Here is a 19848-nt window from a genome sequence, read left to right as displayed (position 1 = left end):
TCCCAGGCAAACACACACACACACACACACACACACACACACACACACACACATATACATATATATATATATATATATATATATATATATATAAATTTTACACTTGGCAGAACATTCTTTTCTCCTATCTTCTTAAGACAGAAACAAGGACACAGTTCAAAGAGTTCATGCTTTCTCACAGAACTCCTTGTTTTGCTAAGCACAGCAAAACTTAACTGTTTGTGTGCTTGAGCTCACAGGTACTGTGAGGGTATACTTGGCGTGCAGAGGTGGGGGGTCAGTGGGCTGCCATTCCCCATTCGAGGAGCCTTGGCTAGGGAGAAGCAGGGGGAGCAGAGGGTCCCAGCAGTGCCAGGATATCACAGCATGAGGTGACACAGGGGAGGCACTGGAGGGGGCTGGCAACAGGGGTGTGAAACCAAGGGACAGTGACAGGGTCCTCGAGAAGTGTGGCCAGGGGCTCAAGCAAGAGCCGTGCCCAGTAATGGAGAGCCAAGTCCTCGCACCTGGGCCTGGACCCAGGACCAAAGGAGGGCACTGTGAGGGGATAACTTTTTTCCGGAATTGGCAGGGTCGGTGGTGATCCATGACCCATTCTAGCCATGACCCATTCTTCCTAGCCCAGGCTAGGGAGAAGCAGTGGGAGTGGGGAGAGTCCGGCCAGTGCCAGGATACAAACAGTACTGTTTTTCGGGTCAAATGAGGCAAGGCACTGAACACAGCAGGAAACAGTTTTATTTGGCTGCAGCCAGGTTCAGAGAGCACAGCTTTTGCTGTAATCAATTAATCCCCTGAATCCCAATTTCAGGCAGTCAGAATTTTATACCCAGCATGTAAGGGGAGGGGCTGAGAAGTTCACAGTCTGCAGAAGTTCACATAAAAGCAGCTGTTTCTTTCACTGTTTTGGGCAAGTTAGCTCTTCAAGGACAACTCCTGAGAAGGGGAGAGCTTCTTTTCCCCTTTATTCCTCTCCCTGCCAGTTGTTACCATGGAGCCCAGTTGGTAACTTATCTTAAAAATGTAGACATCTCTGTGAAGCCCATCTCAAGGTCAGAGGTCTTGTTTTCACATTTCTACAAACTACTATACTGGATATATTTGTGAAAAACTTGTAAGGGGGTGGCCAGCACCTGGAGTGCTTTTATCTTCTCAGCCAGTGGCCAAGTAAAACAGGGCAACAGGAAAAGAGGAAGTTTATCTACATTGAACTCTTGCTGACAGTCCTAAAATCAGCCATGGTGAAGATTTCTGGAGAAGCCCAGGTAAGACTTTTTTTGTGGAGAAAGGGGTGCCACTTCAATACAAGAACAGAGAGGAGGCACAGGAGGGGACCTGATAAAGGGGATTGAAATCAAGGGAAAGGGACAGGGTCCTGGAGAAGGGCAGCCTCAAGCAAGGAGCCAGGCCCAGGAATGGAGAGTGAAGAGTGGTGTCCCTGGAAGGGGTCCCATGAAAACAGGGCTTTGGAGGGGAGTGGACAGAGAATGGGGAGCAGGTGGCACAAGGAGAGGATGGCTCAAGGCCCAGGTCCACTTATTGGTGTCAGGTTTGGGGATTAGGGCCTGGGCTGAGGGTGGCAAAGGTCCAGAAAAAGGGGAAGGGCTACATTTTCCCAAAAAGAGCCCACAGGGCCAAAAGTCAAGGTCCAGTCCCCTGGCCCAGGTGAGCATCCTCATAAAGGGATCAGGAAAAGGGGCACAGCAGGGACAGAGACAGAGATCCCAAGGAGGGCACAGTAGGTAGTGCCAGAGAACACCTGTTGGTGGGTTGGGGGACAGGACCCCAGCAAGGATACCAGGCTAGGGACCTAGAGGTGGGCCCCATCCTGAAAGAGTAGGGAAGGGAGGGGCTAGGCAGGTGAGCAGCACTAGGGTTCTGCGATGCAGGGAAGCCAAGGGGAGCAGGGAAGCAGCCCAATCAAGGGGCCTGCAGTCCAAGCCCAGGGACACATGGAGCAAGAAGGACCACCATAGGCTCAAGAGAGGAGACAGGCCAGGGAATGGAGTGACAAGGGCCAGGGCTGCAGCAGGGGCTTAGGACCATGGAAATGGCTGAGGGGGGAAGGCAGGGATCTGGCAGTGGGGAGTCAGGCTTCAGGCCCAGGGCCACTGCCAGGTCTCAGTGTTCTGGGTGCAGGACCAAGCACCCAGAGAGAGCAAGGGGCCCAGGTGAGGGGCAGGGCTCTCTTTCCCATGAGGTGCCCTGGCCCAAATGAGAATCAAGGGCCAGGGACTAGGTCAAGGTCCTGGCAAGTGACGGGGGCCCAGAGGAAGGCGACAGGAGGTCATTGAGCGGGGTCTCGGTGGGTGCAGAGTGGGGCAAGAGCCAGGACTCAAGACAGGATCCCAGGCAATTGACTGATCCCACCCACAGAGCATTAGAAATCCAAGAAGCAGGAGGCCAGCACTCCAGGGGAAGGTGCTAGTGGAAGGAGAGGAAGGATTGGTGCTAGGATGTGGAGACAGAGGGGAGCACCAAGAGCACCCAGTAGAGCGCACTAAGGGGCCCAGGCAAGGGGGCCCCCTGGTCATATGTATGTGAAGTGACACCTCACAACACGATGCAACACAAGGAATGTGGTCCGGAGCTCAGGCAAGCAGCCAGGCCCTGAACCTGGAGCGCGAAATTTCAGGGTTAGGGAGGGCTAGGTTGGGGTAGGGGCAACATGCAAGGCTAGATGGTAGGGGAGAGAAGGGAGAAGATTGTGCAGGGCAAGGACAGTGAACGACCCAAGTTCACTGCCAGGTATCAATGTTTGGAAGGCGAACAGGGCCCAGGTGAGGGGCAGGGCTATGTTTCCCATAGGGAGTCTTCAGGGAGCAGAGGTCAGCCAATTCCACTCCTCTGCCCCAAGTGAATAGAATTTCACAGAGGGACCAGGACCAAAAAAGGGCCAAAGGAGGGCACTATGAGGGGCTACCTTGCATCCGGAATTGGGGGCGAGGGTCGGTGGGGAGCCAGGACCCTTTCAAGGAGCCTAGGTTAGGGAGAAACAGGGGGAGGGGAGGGTCCTGGCAGTGCCAGGGAACCACAGTTCAAAGGGGAACAGAGAGGAGGCCCAGGAGGAGGCCGGAAAAATGGGCCTGAAATCACAGGACAGGGATAGAGTCCTCAAGAAGGGCGGCCAGGGGTCAAGCAAGGGACAAGGCCAAGGAATGGAGAGCCAATGGGCAGGGCCTTGGCCAGTGCCTCATGAAAACTAATTGGACTGGGAGGGGAGGGAGAATAGAAAATGGAATGGGTGGTGCAGCGAGAGGAGGGCTCAAAGACCAGGTCCACTGCTGTGTGTCAGGGTTGGGGAGCAGGGCTGGGCTGAGGGAGGCCAAAGGGCCCAGGCAAGGGGCACAGCAACATTTTCCCAAAGGGAACCCCCAGAGCCAAAATGCCAGGTCAAGTTCCCTGACCATTGTGTGCATCCTAGTAAAGGGATCCGGAAAAGGGGCACAGCAGGGATAGGGACAACAGGAGATCCAAAGGAGGGCACAGTGGAAAGGACCAGAGGATGAGTGTTGTTGGGGTGGGGGCCAGGACCCCAGCATGGAGACCAGGGTAGGAACCTAGATGAGGTCCCATGCAAGGGCAGAGAAGGGATGGTGGGCAGGTGGGCAGCACTAGGGTTCTGCAGGGAAGGGAAGCAGGGAATCGGCTCAAGCGAGGGGCACAAAGTCAAAGCCCAGAAATGCAGGCAACAAGAAGGGTCACTGGAAGCTCCAAGGAGGAGCCAGGCCAGGGAATGGAGAGCCAAGGGCCAAGGCTGGGGCAGGGGTCTCAGGACAGTACACAAGGCCAGGGAGGGAAGGCAGGGGATCCGAGAGGTGACAGGCAGGCGTGAGGCCCAGGGCCACTGCCAGGTGTCAGGGTTCCGTGTGCAGGACCAAGGGCCAAAGAAGAGCAAGTGGCTCAAGTGAGAGGAAGTGCTCTGTTTCCCATAAGGTGTTCTGGCCCAGATGAGAAACCAGGGTCAGGGAATGGGCAAAGGGGGCCTGGTAAGGGATGGAGCCCAGGAGGAGGGCAATGGGAGGGTGTGGTGCGGGGCCCTGGTGGGTGTGGAGAGGGGCAAGAGCCAGGAACCAAGCAAGGATTCCAGGTAAGGATCCCACCAGAGTGACCAAAAATGAGAGACTCAATGAGCAGGCTGCTCCTGGGTGCGCCCAGGTATAGCACAAGTGGATGGGGAGAAAGGGGCAGCATGAGAAGGAGGAGTCAGCTGGAAGCACAGGGCAAACCAATCGGAGCACGCTAGAGTGCCCAAAACAGAATGACACCAGGCAAAGCCAAATGATGCCACACGACTCGGGAACATGGTCAGGGGCTCAGGCGAAGGGTCAGGGTCAGGGAGCGCTGGGATGGGTTTGCGGCAGCATGGAAGGCCAGAGGGCAGGGGAGGAAAAGGAGGAAATGACGCAGGGCATGGCGAGCACAAAGCACACTTCCACTGCCAGGTGTCAGGGTTCTGGCGGCGAGGATGACCCCGGCGAGGGGAAGGGCTCTGTTTCCATAGGGAGATTTCAGGACATAGAGGCCAGTCAATTCCAGTAGTCTGCCCCAAGTGAGTAGATTCTTACAGAGGAACCAGAACCAAAGGAGGGACAAAGGAGGGGACTGTGAGAAAATACCTTTCATCTGGATGTGGGGGGCATTGGTGGGGCACAAGGACACAATTAAGGAGCCCAGTCTCTGGAGAAGGTGTGGGAGGGGAGGGTCCAGCCAGTGCCAGGTTACCACAGCACAAGGAAAACAGAGGGGAGGCATATCAGCGCCCCCAGTAAGGGGCCTGAAATCAAGGAACATGAGCAGGGTCCTCGAGCAGGGCAGCCAGGGGCTTAAGCAAGGAGCCAGGCCCAGGAACGGAGAGCCAAGTGCAAGGGCTGGGGCCAGGGGTACATGAAAACGTACAGGACTGCTGATGGGAAGGAAGAAAGGGAGGGAGCTGGTAGAGCAAAGAGGGAGGCTCAAGGCCCAGGCCCACTGGAGGGTGTCAGAGTCAGGGAGCAGGGCCCGGGCTGAGGGAGGCCAAAGGGCCCAGGCAAGGGGCAGGGCTACGTTTTCCTAAAGAAAGTCCATGGGCCAAGAGGCCAGGTTCAGTCCCCTGGCCCTGGTGAGCATCCTGGGAAAGGGATTAGGAAAAGGGGCACAGAAGGCACAAGGATGACAGGAGGGCCCAAAATGGCACAGCATGAAGGGCCAGAGGAATGGGGAGTGTGGGGTCTGTCCCAGGACCCAAGGAAGGAAACCAGGTTAGGGACCTAGAGAAGGATCCATGCCAGGGAAGACCAGGGAAGGGCAGGGCCACGAAGATGGGGCTGCACTAGGGTACTGCAGTACAGGGAAGTCAAGGGGAGCAGGCAAGTGGCTCCAGTGAGGGGCCCACAGACAAAACCCAGGGATGCAATGAGCAAGAAAGGCCAACAAGAGGCTCAAGCAAGGAGCCAGGCCAGGGACCAGAGAGCCAAGAGCCAGGGCTGGGGCAGGGGTCTCAGGGAAGTGGACAGGGATGGGGAGGTAAGGCAAGGGATCCAGCAGGGGTAGGCAAGCTCCAAGCCCAGGGCCACTGCCAGGTGTCAGGGTTCTGGGGGCAGGACCATAGGCCCAGGGAGAGCAAAGGGCCCAGGCCAGAAGCAGGGCTCTGTTTTCCATAAGAAGCTCTGGCCCAGATAAGAATCAAGGGCCAGGGACCATGCCAAGGGGTCCTTTCAAGGGACAAGGGCCAGGAGGACTGTGATGGGAGGGCACAGTGGGGGTCGCAGTGGATGCAGAGAGGGGCAAGAGCCAGAACTCACCAATGTACCCAGGCAAGGTACTAACCCCAATAAAAAGTATTAGGGACCCAATGAGCAGGAGCCCATGCTCCAGGAAAAAGCACTAGGGGAAGAAGAGGAAGAGGAGGCACTAGGATGAGGAGAGGGAGGGTGGTGCAAAGGGCACAGAGGGGAGGCAGACTAGGGGGCCAAAGCAAAGGGACCCCAGGTCAGACCCGACACAAAGAGACACCACTCAAAGTAAGAAGACACAAGGAATGCAGTAAAGGGCTCAGGCTGGCAGCCAGGCCTGGGGAATGTGGGGTGAAGGGTCAGGGTGTGGGAGGGCTGGGTTGGCATTGGGGCATCTTGCAAGGCTAGAGGGCAGGGGAGGGAAGGCAGGAGATTGCCCAGGGAAAGGTCATCACTCGGCCCACATCCACTGCCAGGTGTCAAGTTTGGGCTACGATGGCGGTCCAGGCGAGGGGCAGCGCTGTGTTGCCCATAGGGAGTCTTCTGGGCCCAGAGTCCAGCCAATTGCACTCCTCTTCCCCAGGTGAGTAGATCCTCAGAGAGGACCTAGACCAAAGGAGGGGCAAAAGAGGGTACTGTGAGGAGATTCATGGCATGCAGAGTTTGCAGGGTGGGGTCAGTGGGCTGCCATGACCCACTGGAGGAGCATAGGCTAGAAAGAAGCAGGGGGAGCAGATGGTCTGGACAGTGCCAGGATACCACAGCATAAGGGGAACAGAGGGGAGTCACAGGAGGGGGCCGGTAAAAGGGGCCTGAAACCAAGGTATTGGGACAGGGTCCTCGAGAAGGGCAGCCAGGGGTTCAAGCAAGGAGCCGGGCCCAGTAATGGAGAGCCAAGTGCAAGCACCTAGGCCTGGGTGAATGAAAAGAAACATGGATGGGGAGGGAGGGAGGAGATAAAGGGGAGTGGGTGGGACAGTGGGAGGAGGGCTCAAGTCTCAGGTCTACTGCAGGGTGTCAGGGTTCAGGAGTAGGACCCCACTGAGGGAGGCCAAAGGGCCCAAACAGAGTCTGCAGGGCCAAGAGGCCAGGTCAAGTCCCTTGGCCCCGGGTGACCATCCTGGGAAGGGGATCAGGAAAACAGGCCTGGCAGAGACAGAAACAACAGGAGGGCTGAAGGAGGACACACACTGAAGGGCCATAGGATGGGTGTGGGTGGGGTGGGGGCCAGGAGCCCAGACTAGGGACCTAGAGGAGGGCCTAGGCTAGGGGAAAGCAGGGAAGCGTGGTGCTGGGCAGGTGGGCAGCACTAGCATTCTGAGGTGCAGGGACACCAAGGGGAGCAGGTTGCAGCCACAGCGAGGCCCGCAGTCCTAGCCCAAGGAAGCATGGAGCAAGAAGCGCCCCAAGAGGCTCAAGAGAGAAGACAGGCTGGGGAATGGAAAGCCAAGGGCCAGGGCTTGGGCAGGGGGCTTAGGACAGTGGACAGGGCTGAGGTGGGAAGGCAGGGGATCCAGCAGGGGTGAGGCAGGCTCGAGGCCCAGCACCACTGCCAGGTGTCAGGGTTCTGGGTGCTGCCCCAAGGGCCCAGGGAAAGCAAGTTTAGTCAAGGTTCAGGTTTTTTTTTTTTTCCCATAAGACACCCTGGGGCAGATGAGAATCAAGGGCCAGGGCCCAGGCCAAGGGAGCCTGGCAAGGGATGGGGGCCAGGAGGAGTGCGATGGGAGGGCACAGTGGGGAGTCACGGTGGGAACAGAGAGAGGCAAGAGCAAGGACCCAATCAAGGAGCCCAGGCAAGGGACCGACCCCACCAAAAGTTATTAGTGGCCCAATGAGCAGGAGGCCCATGCTCCAGGAAAAAGTGCTAGGGAAAAGAGAGAAAGGGGTGGCGTTATGATGAGGAGACAGAGGGCAGTGCATAGGGCACAGAGGGGAGTACCCTAGGGGGCCAAAGCAAGGTAAGACACAAAGAGACATCAGGCAAATCAACATGACACGAGGGAAGCGGTAATGGGCTCAGACTTGCAGCGAGGACCTGGAACTGTAGGGCGAAGGGTCAGGGTGAGAGAGGGCTGGGTTGGCTTAGGGGCAACTTGCAAGGTAGAAGGCAGGAGAGGAAAGGGAGGGGATCGCCATAAGCAAGGTCATCGCTAGGCCCAAGTCCACTGCCAGGTGTCAAGTTTGGGTGGCAATGGGGGCCCAGGCGAGTGGCAGGGCTGTTTCCCATAGGGAGCCTTCAGGGCCCAGAGGCCAGCCAATTCCACTCCTCTGCCCCAGATAAGTAGATCCTCAGAGAGAATCCAGGACCAAAGGAAGGCAATGTGAGGGTTACCTTTGGTCTCGATTTGGGGGAGTGTCAGTGGGGAGCCAGCAACTATTGGAGGAGATGAGGCTAGGGAGAAGCAGGGGGAGGGGATGGTCCTGTCAATGACAAAATACCCCAGTACAAGGGGAACAGAGGGGAGACACAGGAAGGGGGCCAAGCAAGGGGCCTGAAATCAAGGAACAGGGACAGGGTCATCAGAAGGGAAACCAGGGGCTCTAGCAAGGAGACAAGCCCAAGAATGGAGAGCCAAGTGCCAGGACCCGGTCATTGGTCCCATGAAATCAGACCAGGGATGGGAGGGGAGAAAGGGGAGCAAGGGGAGTGGATGACCCAGGGAGAAGAAGGCTCAATGCCCAGGTCCACTGCTGGGTGTCAGGATTTGGGAGCAGGGCCCAGGCTGAGGGGGGACAAAGGGCCCAGGCAAGGGGCAGGGCTGTTTTCCCAAAGGGAGCCCACAGGGCCAAGAGGCCAGATCAAGTCTCCTGGCCCTGGTGAGCATCCTGGGAAGGGGATCAGGAAAGCAGGCCTGGAAGAGACAGAAACGACAGGAGGGCCGAAGGAGAGCACAGCCAGAAGGGCCACAGGACCGGTGTGAGTGGTGTGGGGGCCAGGACCCCAACAAGAAGCCCAGGTAAGCGACCTAGAGGATGGCCCAGGCCAGGGGAGAGCAGGGAATACTGGGCCTGGAAGGCAGGGCTGCACAAGGGTACTACAGTACAGGGAAGCCCAGTGGAGCAGGGAAGGGGCTCCCGTGTGTGGCCCTCAGACAAAGCCCAGAAAATCATGGAGCAAGAAGGGCCACCAGAGGCTCAAGTGAGGAGCCAGGCCAGGGAACGGAGAAGAGAGGCAAGGGCCAGGGCTTGGGCAGGGGGCTCAGGAGAGTGGACAAGATTTGGGAGGGAAGGCAGGGGATCCAGCAGGGGGCAGTCAGGCTCCAGGCCCAGGGCCACCTCCAGGATCCAGTGTTCCTGGTGCAGGACCAAGCACCCAGGGAGAGCAAGGGGCCCAGGCGAGTGGCAGGGCTCTCTTTCCCATAAGTCACCCTGGCTCTGATATGAATCCAGGGCAAGGGACCTGACAAATGAGGCCAGACAAGGGAAGGGGGCCAGGAGGAGGGCGATGGGAGGGTACAGTGTGGGTCCTGGTGGGTGCATTAAGGGGCGAGAGCCAGGACCCAAGACAGGCATCCAGCAAGGGACCCACATTACCGATGGTGATGAAGGACACAAGAAGCAGGAGACACACCGGGGCCAGGAAAAACCGCAAAGGGAAGGGAAGTAGGGGCTCTATGAGGACCAGGAGACAGACAGAAGCTCAAGAGGCACCTAGAGGAACCCGCTGGGGGGCCCAAACAAGGGGCCCCCAGGTCATACCCAACACGAAGAGACTCCATGCTATGCCAAGGGACATGAGGAACGTGTTCAGGGGCTCAGGCGAGCACCCAGGCCCAGAGACAGGAGCACAAAGGGTCAGGGTTAGGGAGGGCTGGGGTGGGGTAGGGGCAGAATGCAAGATGAGAGGGCAGGGGAGGGAAGGGAGAGGAGTGCTCAGGGATGGGTTGGAGCAAGTCCCATGTTAAATGCCGGGCCTCAATGTTCAGGCGGTGAAGGGGACTCAGGAGAGTGGCAGGGCTGTGTTTCCCATAGGGAGCATTCAGGGTGCAGAGACCAGCCAATTCCCATCCTCTGCTGCAGGTGAGTAGATCCTCAGAGAGGGAACTGGACCAAAGGAGGGGCAAAAGAGGGTACTGTGAGGGGATACCTGGCATGCGGAGGTTGGGAGGGAGTCTTTGGGCTGCATGACACATTTGAGGGGCCTAGGCTAGGGCGAAGCAGGGGGAGCAGAGGGTCCTGGATGTGCCAGGATACCACAGCATGAGGGGAACAGAGGGGAGGCACAGGAGGGGGCTAGCAGTAGAGACCTGAAACCAAGGGACAGGGACAGGATCCTCAAGAAGTGTGGCCAGGGGCTCACGCAAGGAGCAGGGCTCAGTAATGGAGAGCCAAGTGCTAGCACCTGGGCCTGGGTGAATGAAAAGAAAAATGGATAGAGATGGGCAGGAGGGGAGAAAGGGGAGCCTATGGCACATGGAGAGGGGGGCTCAAGTCTCAGGTCCACTGCAGGGTGTCAGGGATTGGGAGCAGGGCCCAGGCTGAGGGAGGCCAAAGGGCCCAGGCAAGGGGCAGGGCTATGTTTTCCCAAAGGGAGCCCGCAGGGCCAAGAGGCCAGACCAAGTCCCCTGGCCCTGGTGAGCATCCTGGGAAGGGGATCAGGAAAGCAGGCCTGGAAGAGACAGAAATGACAGGAGGGCCAAAGGAGGGCACAGCCAGAAGGGCCACAGGACTGGTGTGAGTGGTGTGGGGGCCAGGACCCCAACAAGAAGCCCAGGTAAGCGACCTAGAGGATGGCCCAGGCCAGGGGAGAGCAGGGAACACTGGGCCTGGAAGGCGGGGCTGCACTAGGGTACTGCAGTACAGGGAAGCCAAGGGGAGCAGGGAAGGGGCTCCCGTGTGGAGCCCTCAGACAAAGCCCAGAAAATCACAGAGCAAGAAGGGCCACCAGAGGCTCAAGCGAGAAGCCAGGCCAGGGAATGGAGAGGAGAGGCAAGGGCCAGGGCTTGGGCAGGGGGCTCAGGAGAGTGGACAAGATTTGGGAGGGAAGGCAGGGGATCCAGCAGGGGGCAGTCAGGCTCCAGACCCAGGGCCACCTCCAGGATGCAGTGTTCTGGTGCAGGACCAAGCACCCAGGGAAGGAAAGGAGCCCAGGTGAGTGGCAGAGCTCTCGTTCCCATAAGTCACCTTGGCTCCAATTTGAATCCAGAACCAAGGACCTGGCAAACGAGGCTGAACAAAAGATGGAGGCCAGAAGGAGGACTACAGGAGGACTAGGTGGGGTTGGGAGTGGGTGCATTGAGGGGCAAGAGCCAAGACCCAAGACAGGCACCCAGCAAGGGACCCACCCTACTGATGGGGATGAGGGACCCAAGGAGCAGGAGACCCGCGGGTGCCAGGAAAAATCACGAGGGGAAGGGAGTTAGGGGCTCTATGAGGACCAGGAGACAGAGGGAAGCAGGGCTTCCTAGGAAGAAGGGGCACCTAGGGGAACCAGCTGGGGGGCCCAAGCAAGAGGCCCCCAGGTCAGACCCAACAGGAAGAGACTCCATGCTATGCCAAGGGACATGAGAATGTGGTCAGGGGCTCAGACGATCACCCAGGCCCAGAGACTGGAGCACAAAGGGTCAGGGTTAGGGAGGGCTGGTTTGGGGTAGGGGCAGCATGCAAAGTGAGAGGGCAGGGGAGGGAAGGGAGGGGATTGCTCAGGGCTGGGTTGGAGCAAGTCCCATGTTAACTGCCAGGCCTCAAGCTTCAGGCAGTGAAGGGGACTCAGGCGAGTGGCAGGGCTGTGTTTCCCATAGGGAGCATTAAGGGCGCTGAGACCAGCCAGTTCTGCTTCTCTGCCCCAGGTGAGTAGATCCTCAGAGAGGGACCTGGACCAAAGAGGGGCAAAATAAGGTACTATGAGGGGATACCTGGCATGCGGAGGTTGTGGGGGTCACTGGGCTGCATGACACATTTGAGGGGCCTAGGCTAGGGTGAAGCAGGGGGAGCAAAGGGTCCAGGCAGTGCCAGGATAGCACAGCATGAGGGGAACAGAGGGGAGGCACAGGAGGGTGTAGCAGCAGAGGCCTGAAACCAAGGGACAGGGACAGGGTCCTCGAGAAGGGTGGCCATGGGCTCAAGCAAGGAGCCAGGCCCAGTAATGGAGAGCCAAGTGCTAGCACCTGGGCCTGGGTGAATGAAAAGAAACATGGACTTGAGCCTCCCTCCCTATGTTCCACCCGCTCCCCTTTCTCCCCTCCAGCCCATCCCTATCCCATTCCCTGGCAAGGGGCACAGGTACGTTTTTCCAAAGGGAGATCTCAGAGCCAAACACCCAGTTCTAGTCTCCTAGCCCTGTAGAACATCCTGGGAAAGGGATCTGGAAAAGGTACCCAGAAGGGACAGGGACAACAGGAGGGATGAAGGAGGGTACAGCGTGAAGGGCCAGAGGAAGGGTGTTGATGGAATGCAGGCCAGCACTCCAAAAAGGAGCCCAGGCTACGGACCTACAGGAGGGCCCAGGCCAGGGGAGGGCAAGGAAGGGTGTGGCCAGGCAGGAGGGCAGCAGTAGGGTTCTGAGGTTCAGGGAAGCCAAGTGGAGCAGGGCACTGGCCCCAGCAAGGCCCACAGTCCAAGCCCAGGGAAGCAAGGAGCAAGAAGGGACCCCAGAGGCTCAAGTGAGGAGGCAGGGCAAGGAACAGAAAGCCAAGGGCCAGGGCTTGGGCAGGGAGCTCAGGACAATGGACTTTGGAGGGATAGTAGGGGATCTGGCAGAGGACAAGCAGACACCTGGCCCACAGCCACTGCCAGGTGTAAGGGTTGCAGGTGCAGGACCAAAGGCCCAGAGAGAGCAAGGAACCCAGGTGAGGGGCAGGGCTCGGTTTCCTATAAGGCGCCCTGGCCCAGATGAGAATCCAGGGACAGGGACCTGGAAAAGGAGGCCTGGAAAGTGAAGGGGGCCAGGAGGAGGGCGATGGGAGGGAATGGTGGGGTGGGTCTCATTGGGTGCGTGGGGAGCATGAACCAGGACCCAAGATCCAGGACCCAAGCCAGATGCCCAGGCAAAGAACCTACCTGACCAACTGTGATGAGGGATCCAAGGAGCAGAAGACCTGCAAGTGCCAGGTGAAAGCACAAGAAGGGTGTTGGGGATGCAAATCAAGTCAAGATAGCGCCTGGCACTTTGCCAGGAGGAGTGATTTGTGAAGCAATGCCAGCGAGCCATTAAGATGATGAGGATTCCTTATTGGCTAACTGCTGTATCTAGATGATGTTAATTAAGTTAAGCTGTGTGTAATTAGTTAAGCATATATACCTCTGCTGTCTGGCAGAGAAGCGGCTCCTACTACCTTGGGTGCCCGCTACTTTGAGTTCTCGCTCAAGTAAAAGAGGAAATCTCTCAAGTTAGTCAAAAAAGGGAAGAAAGTTTAGAGGAGAAAGGGCTATCAGGGGAAAAGTTACAACGGGAGGTTGCTACTAACCCCTTTCTATCACCATAGGGCATAAGTATTCACCCAACAGCTCCACATATGGAGACAACATATGCTGGGTGGCCCCCAACCCCCATAGTTGATAGATGGGATCCTGAGACAGGACCTCAAAGATTAGCATGCCCTGTATTTGAGGAGGCAGGAGGGCAGCGAATTCACCATACTTTAGATTTCAAAACAGTGAAGCAGCTGAAAGAGGCTGTAACAACCTATGGTCCTCAAGCCCCTTTCACTGTAAGTATGGTCGAATCCATTACCAACTTGAACATGACACCAGCAGATTGGGCTAGCATGTGCAAAGCTGTGCTAAATGGAGGACAATTTTTGTTGTGGAAGGTTGCCAATCAGGAATTTTGTATGGAGACGGCTAAGCGAAATGCAGCAGCTGGTTATTCTCAGAGAAATCTAGAGATGTTGCTAGGAGAGGGACCTTATGAGGGTCAGCAGCAACAAATTCAATATGATCTGGCCATATATTCACAAATCGCTTCAGCTGCAGTTAAGGCATGGAAAACTTTACAAGGACATGGAGATTTACAAGGTCAATTACTAAGGTAATACAAGGAACTAATGAACCTTACACTGAATTTGTAGATAGGCTTATACAAACAGCTACCAGAGTCTTTAGGGATGCAGAACAAGTGATGCCATTGGTGAAACAGCTAGCCTACAAACAAGCCAATAAATGGTGTAGGGAGGCCATTAGACCATGGAAACATAGAGATTTAAACACATATATTAAATTATGCAGAGACATTAATGAACAGGGGCAAGTCTTGGCAGATGCAGTACAACAGGCTTTAGGTGCCAGGCCAAAAGCATGCTACAATTGTGGACAAACAGGACATTTTAAAAGGAGTTGCCCCATAGGAGGAGGGTTTAACAAAACTGGGTATCAAATGGGTAGAATACTAGGTATTTGCCCATGATGCCATAGAGGGAGACATTGGGCTTATGAGTGCTGTTTCAGACTACTGTAGAGGGTGCTCCATTGTCAAGAAACGGACAAGGACCAGGTGTTTACCCACAATATCATGGAGGAAAACATTGGACTCCATCGCCAAAAAACGGACAGGGGGGCCCAATGCTCCAGGGCCCACGACCACAAATATACGTGGCATTGGAGGAACCCAGCAACACCATCAGGGTAGTGCCCAGGACACATTATACATTAGATCCCTCATTAGACAAACCAGAGGGAGCGCAGGGTTGGACATCTGCACCTCTGCCAGAGCAGTACTAACTCCAGAGATGGGAGTTCAAATCATTCCCACAGGGGTAAAAGAATCTCTTCCCCAAGGAACAGTAGGCTTATTATTATGACGCAGTTCTTCTACTCTAAAAGGACTTATGATAAGTCCTGGGGTAATTGATCCTGATTTTGAAGGTGAAATAAAAATTATAGCCAGTTCTCCAAGGGGTATATCAGTAATTTCACCAGGAGATAGAATAGCACAGTTATTAATAATACCCAGCCTACATGATAAATTTTCCAGTCGTACTGTAGAAAGAGGTTCCAGGGGATTAGGCTCCACAGGTATAGATTGGGCTATGCTTTCTTTAAATTTAGGTTCTTGGCCCATGCTAAAATTAAATATTCAAGGGCATGAATTTAATGGGCTACTGGATACAGGTGCAGACCTTAGCATCATCTCTCGTCAAGAATGGCCAAAAAATTGGCCATTACAACAAGCCACTCAAACGCTTCAAGGCCTAGGAGTGGTGACTAATCCCCATAGAAGTGCGATGGTATTAGATTGGAAGGATCCTGAAGGATGTGAAGGAACTATACAGCCATATGTATTGGATCATCTTCCTATAAATTTATGGGGATGAGATGTTCTAGATCAATTAGGATTGACATTAACAAATAACATCAATTCAAATGCACCCACTATTATGGCTAGATAAGGCTTTAGGAAAGAAAAAGGATTAGGAGAACAAGGACAAGGTATAGTGGCACTAATACAAATAGATCAAAAAACAGATAGACATGGATTGGGTTTTCAGGAGGGGGTCACTGAGACAATAAAAATTACTTGGAAATCAGAAAGGCCAGTATGGGTTCCTCAGTGGCCCCTGACTAAAGAAAAGATACAAGCAGCCCATGACCTGGTCAAACAACAATTAGTGGAGGGACATATACAACCTTCTGTATCTCCCCATAATACTCCCATTTTTGTCATCAAAAAGAAATCTGGTAAATGGAGATTATTGCAAGATTTAAGAGCTATTAATAATGAGATGGTTATCATGGGACCTGCTCAATTGGGGATTCCTCAATTGTCTGCTTTGACAAAAACCTGGTATGTTTTAGTTATAGATATTAAAGATTGTTTTTTTTTCAATTCCAACTCATCCTGAGGATAGTCCACGTTTTGCATCTACTGTCCCTGCACTGAATCATGAAGGTCCTGATCAGAGATATGAATGGAAAGTACTCCCTCAAGGGATGGCTAACAGCCCAACTATGTGTCAAATTTATGTTAACAAAGCAATCCAGCCACTTAGAAATCAAAATCCTGAACTACAAATATTTCACTATATGGACGATGTATTATTAGCACACAAAGATTAAAAACATGCTGCTAGAATGTTATGCCACACTTACAAACTTATTAAAACCTTATAATCTAGAGATAGCAATAGATAAAGTACAATTAAATTTTCCGATTAATTATTTAGGACTTCTATTATCCTCGACCATGATCCATCCACCAAAAATTCAAATACGAGTAGATCAACTTAAATCACTTAACGACTTTCAAAAGTTGTTAGGAGACATAAATTGGATAAGGCCTTATCTAGGCATACCAACAGGAGAGTTGGGACCTTTATTTGATATCCTAAAAGGTCCATTGGATCCAAATTCACCCCACATGTTAATGCCTGAAGCAAGAAAGACATTAAAACTCATTGAAACATATATGGAGAATATGCATTTGGATAGAATTGATATAAGTTTGCCTTTATTATTTATTGTACTACCAACAAAAAATATTCCTACAGGAGTATTTTGGCAAGAAGGTCCATTATTATGGATGGATTTATCTTATTCACCTAACACTATTCTTACTAGCTATCCTGAGGCTGTAGGACAATTAATACTCAAAGGAATAAAAGCAACAAAGGGAGTATTTGGAATTTCTTCTAACAAAATTATCACTCCATATACTATGGATCAAATTAACGAGTTAGCTAATGAGTTAAATACTTGGGCAATAATTATGTGCAAATCTATTTGTTCATTTGATAACCACTTACCATCTAATCCTTTGTTGTCTTTTTGGTCCTCGCATCCTGTAGTTTTTCCAAAAATGACAAGAAAAACACCTATCATGAATGCTCCAAATATATTCACTGATGGGTCAAATAATGGTACAGCAGCAGTAATTACCCCTGATCAAGCTTTTACATTTTTAGTACCTGAACAATCAGCTCAAAAGGTAGAGCTTAATGCAGTATTACAAGTTTTTGTGATGTTTAAAGATTCCGTATTTAATTTATTTTCTGATAGTTTGTATATAGTTAATGCTATAAATTCCCTTGAAGATGCTGGTAGGATTTCCCCTTCCTCTACAGTTTTCTCTTTGTTTTCTGCTATAAAAAGTTTAATCTGGGACAGAAAAGATCCATTCATATCAGGGCACATACAGGATTGCCTGGAGCCCTTAGTTTGGGCAACAATTTAGCAGATAAAACCACACATGACATACATATTTTTTCTATATTAGAAGAAGCTACAAATTTTCACAAATCCTTCCATGTCAATGCTAATACCTTGCAAAAGCATTTTAAAATAACTAAGGAACAAGCTAGACATATAATAAAACAATGTCAAAATTGTGTGACCTTTTTACCACAAGTTAATCTTGGACTCGATCCTAGAGGACTGATACCTAATCATATAGGGCAAATGGACATCACACACATGCCAGAATTTGGAAAATTAAAATATCTACATGTTACAGTTGATACTTCTTCTGAATATTTAATGGGCTCCCTTCATACCAGAGAAAAAAAACTAAAGATATTATATCTCATTGTTTACAAAATTTTGCCACTGCGGGCATTCCAAAACAGTTAAAAACAGATAATGGCCCTGGCTATACTTCTGCTTCTTTCAAGCAATTTTGCTCATCGTTTGGCACTACTCACATAATAGGAATCCCGTATAATCCACAGGGAAAAGGAATAGTTGAAAGAGCTCATCAAACTATTAAAATGTACTTACTAAAACAAAAAGAGGGAACTGGGAAGGGATATAAATCCCCCAAAGATAAACTTAAAATAACCCTTTTTATGCTAAACTTTTTAAATTTGGATTCAACAGGACTTAGTGCTGCGGAAAGGCACATGTGTCCAAAACATGTACATAAGCCAAAGGTACTTTGGAAGGATATTCTAACTGGACAATGGAAAGGTCCTGACCCAGTGATTGTCTGGAGTCGGAGGTCTGTTTGTGTGTTTCCACAGGGAGAACAGCAGCTGATTTGGATTCCAGAGAGACTAACTAAAGTGATTTCTACAGACCAAAAAGAAGATGATTTGGCTCAAATCCATAACAGCTGATATCCAGAACTCCAGTTTAGCCATCCTTACATCTGTGATAATGGTTCTCCTACACCTGGAGGCTAATGAACAATGAACACCATTAAGGCCTATTTCAAATGTAAAAAACCTTGAGGCTTACTTGTGGGAATACCTTCAAACCCATATGCAAGTTACAGGAACAAGGATGGATGTCAAAAGAAGAGTCAAAACCAGGTGGTAGCCAGGATGTTTTTTTTCTATTTTATTTTTTGAGCTCATACAGACCTAGGTTAATGTTTTTCTGATCAGTTTTATTTTTTTTAATCAACTGTGGAGTTTTTAAACATTGCAATGGACATTTCACCTGTGAAAAGCTACAAGGCCTTTATTACTATTGTGTTATGTGTGCACACTTGTGTTATGTGTTGTATGTCTATATGTGCATATGTCCATATATCAGGAGCACTCATGAAAAAATTGGATCCAAATATCTTTTATTCACGTGATTTAAACAGTTTAATTTAAATTGGGTATTGTTTTAATATGTGAACAAAAAAATGAGGTTAACAGATCTGTTTGTTTACTTTTACCTTTCCTTTTCATTATATCTAATAATTCTGTTCAGAACAATGTACTAAATTGTTCAGAAAATTGTTTTCTTAGTGCCTGCTGGAATGCTACACAATTTTCTTTAGCCATTATTGCCAGAATTCCTACCTTAAGACAAAAATAGAAGAATTTCCAGTATTACTGAAAAACCAAATGAGAGTTCGGAATTACAGCTACCATCATCACAGCTGTTGCTGTTTCTGCTGCTACTCCTACAGCTTCTGCGACAGCTATCACACAAACTGTACAAACTGTTGCATCAATATTTACTTCAAGAAGAAATAGACATATTAATGGATTCCTTTGCTTTAAGTGGCTTGTGGAACTTACCTGGACTGTGTATCACTTATATGCATTATGAACTGATACAACAAATTATAGAAGTGTCAGGGTATCTTTGCTGACAGTGTCATCGGTGGTACAATTTTTCCAAGGGCTTCTTACTTGGAGCTGTCAAATGCTTGATATCGTGGCATTTTATATCCTCCTCCTTCTGCTTGTAGCAGGTTGTTTATGGTGTTTGTGTAAAAACCACTATGGTCGTTATCCACAAGTATGGCTAAGTGTGTTGGGCCGGTAGTCAAAGATGGGTAAGATCCAATTACAATGGTACCAACCTAAGACAGAAGGCTGACGATTTGAAGTCAGACCATCCAATGACGGGTAAGAACCATATGTAGTATTGGACAACCTAAAACAGGCACAGTCCCTAAGCCACACACTTGTTGTTTAATAAAACAAAAGGGAGGAGATGTTGGGGATGCAAATCAAGTCAAGATGGTGCCTGGCACTTTGCCAGGAGGAGTGATTTGTGAAGCAATGCCTGCGAGCCATTAAGATGATGAGGATTCCTTATTGGCTGACTGCTGTATCTAGATGATGTTAATTAAGTTAAACTGTGTGTAATTAATTAAGCATATATACCTCTGCTGTCCAGCAGGGAAGCGGCTCCTGCTACCTTGGGTGCCCGCTACTTTGAGTTCTCGCTCAGTTCCCGCTGAGTTCACTCTCAATAAAGTAGTTCCCATTTCAACCTTTAAGTTGCTTGTTACCTCTCGGTTATTTTGCCCAGCCAGACTATAGCACAAGGGGAAGGGGACGAAGGGCTGTGTGAGGACCAGGAGACAGAGAAAAGCACAAGGGGCAACTAGGGCAGCCCACTGGCAGTCCTAAGCAAGGGGACCTGGGCACTCACCTGAGCCCCTGACAGTGTTCCTCATGTCACTCTCATTTGAGGAGCCCAGGCTAGGGAGAAGCAGGGAAAGTGAAGGGTCCCAGCAGTGCCAGGATACCACAGTGCCAGTGGAACAGAGGGTAGGCACAGGATGGGGCCTTTTACAAAGGCCTGAAACCAACGGAAGAGAAAAGGTCCTCAAGAAGAGCAGCAAGGGGCTCAAGAAAGGAGCCTGGGCCAGTAATGGAGAGCCCAGTGCTAGTACCTGGTCCTGGGTAAATGTAAAGGGACATGGATGGGGAGGGGAGGGAGGAGAGAAAGTGGAGCAGGTGGCGCAGTGGGAGGAACGCCCAAGGCCCAGGTCCACTGCAGGGTGTCATGGTTCAGGAACAGGGCCCGGGCTGAG

The 19848-nt window shown here is 51.8% G+C and overlaps 1 long non-coding RNA gene across 1 annotated transcript; it reads left to right on the top strand.

The window, feature by feature from the left end:
• Positions 1 to 876: 876 nt before the first annotated feature.
• Positions 877 to 19308, top strand: LOC131424855 (uncharacterized). The gene is made up of 2 exons (XR_009228431.1): positions 877 to 1262; positions 17603 to 19308. It is a non-coding gene; the product is annotated as an uncharacterized LOC131424855 (long non-coding RNA).
• Positions 19309 to 19848: the final 540 nt, after the last annotated feature.

Source organism: Marmota monax, unplaced genomic scaffold (assembly GCF_021218885.2).
Source record: "Marmota monax isolate L192 unplaced genomic scaffold, Marmota_monax_Labrador192_F-V1.1 WCK01_AAM20220418_F8-fsc00192, whole genome shotgun sequence".
NCBI lineage: Eukaryota > Metazoa > Chordata > Mammalia > Rodentia > Sciuridae > Marmota > Marmota monax.
The sequence above is the reverse complement of the archived record's forward strand: the minus strand, read 5'-3'. Positions and strand labels throughout refer to the sequence as shown.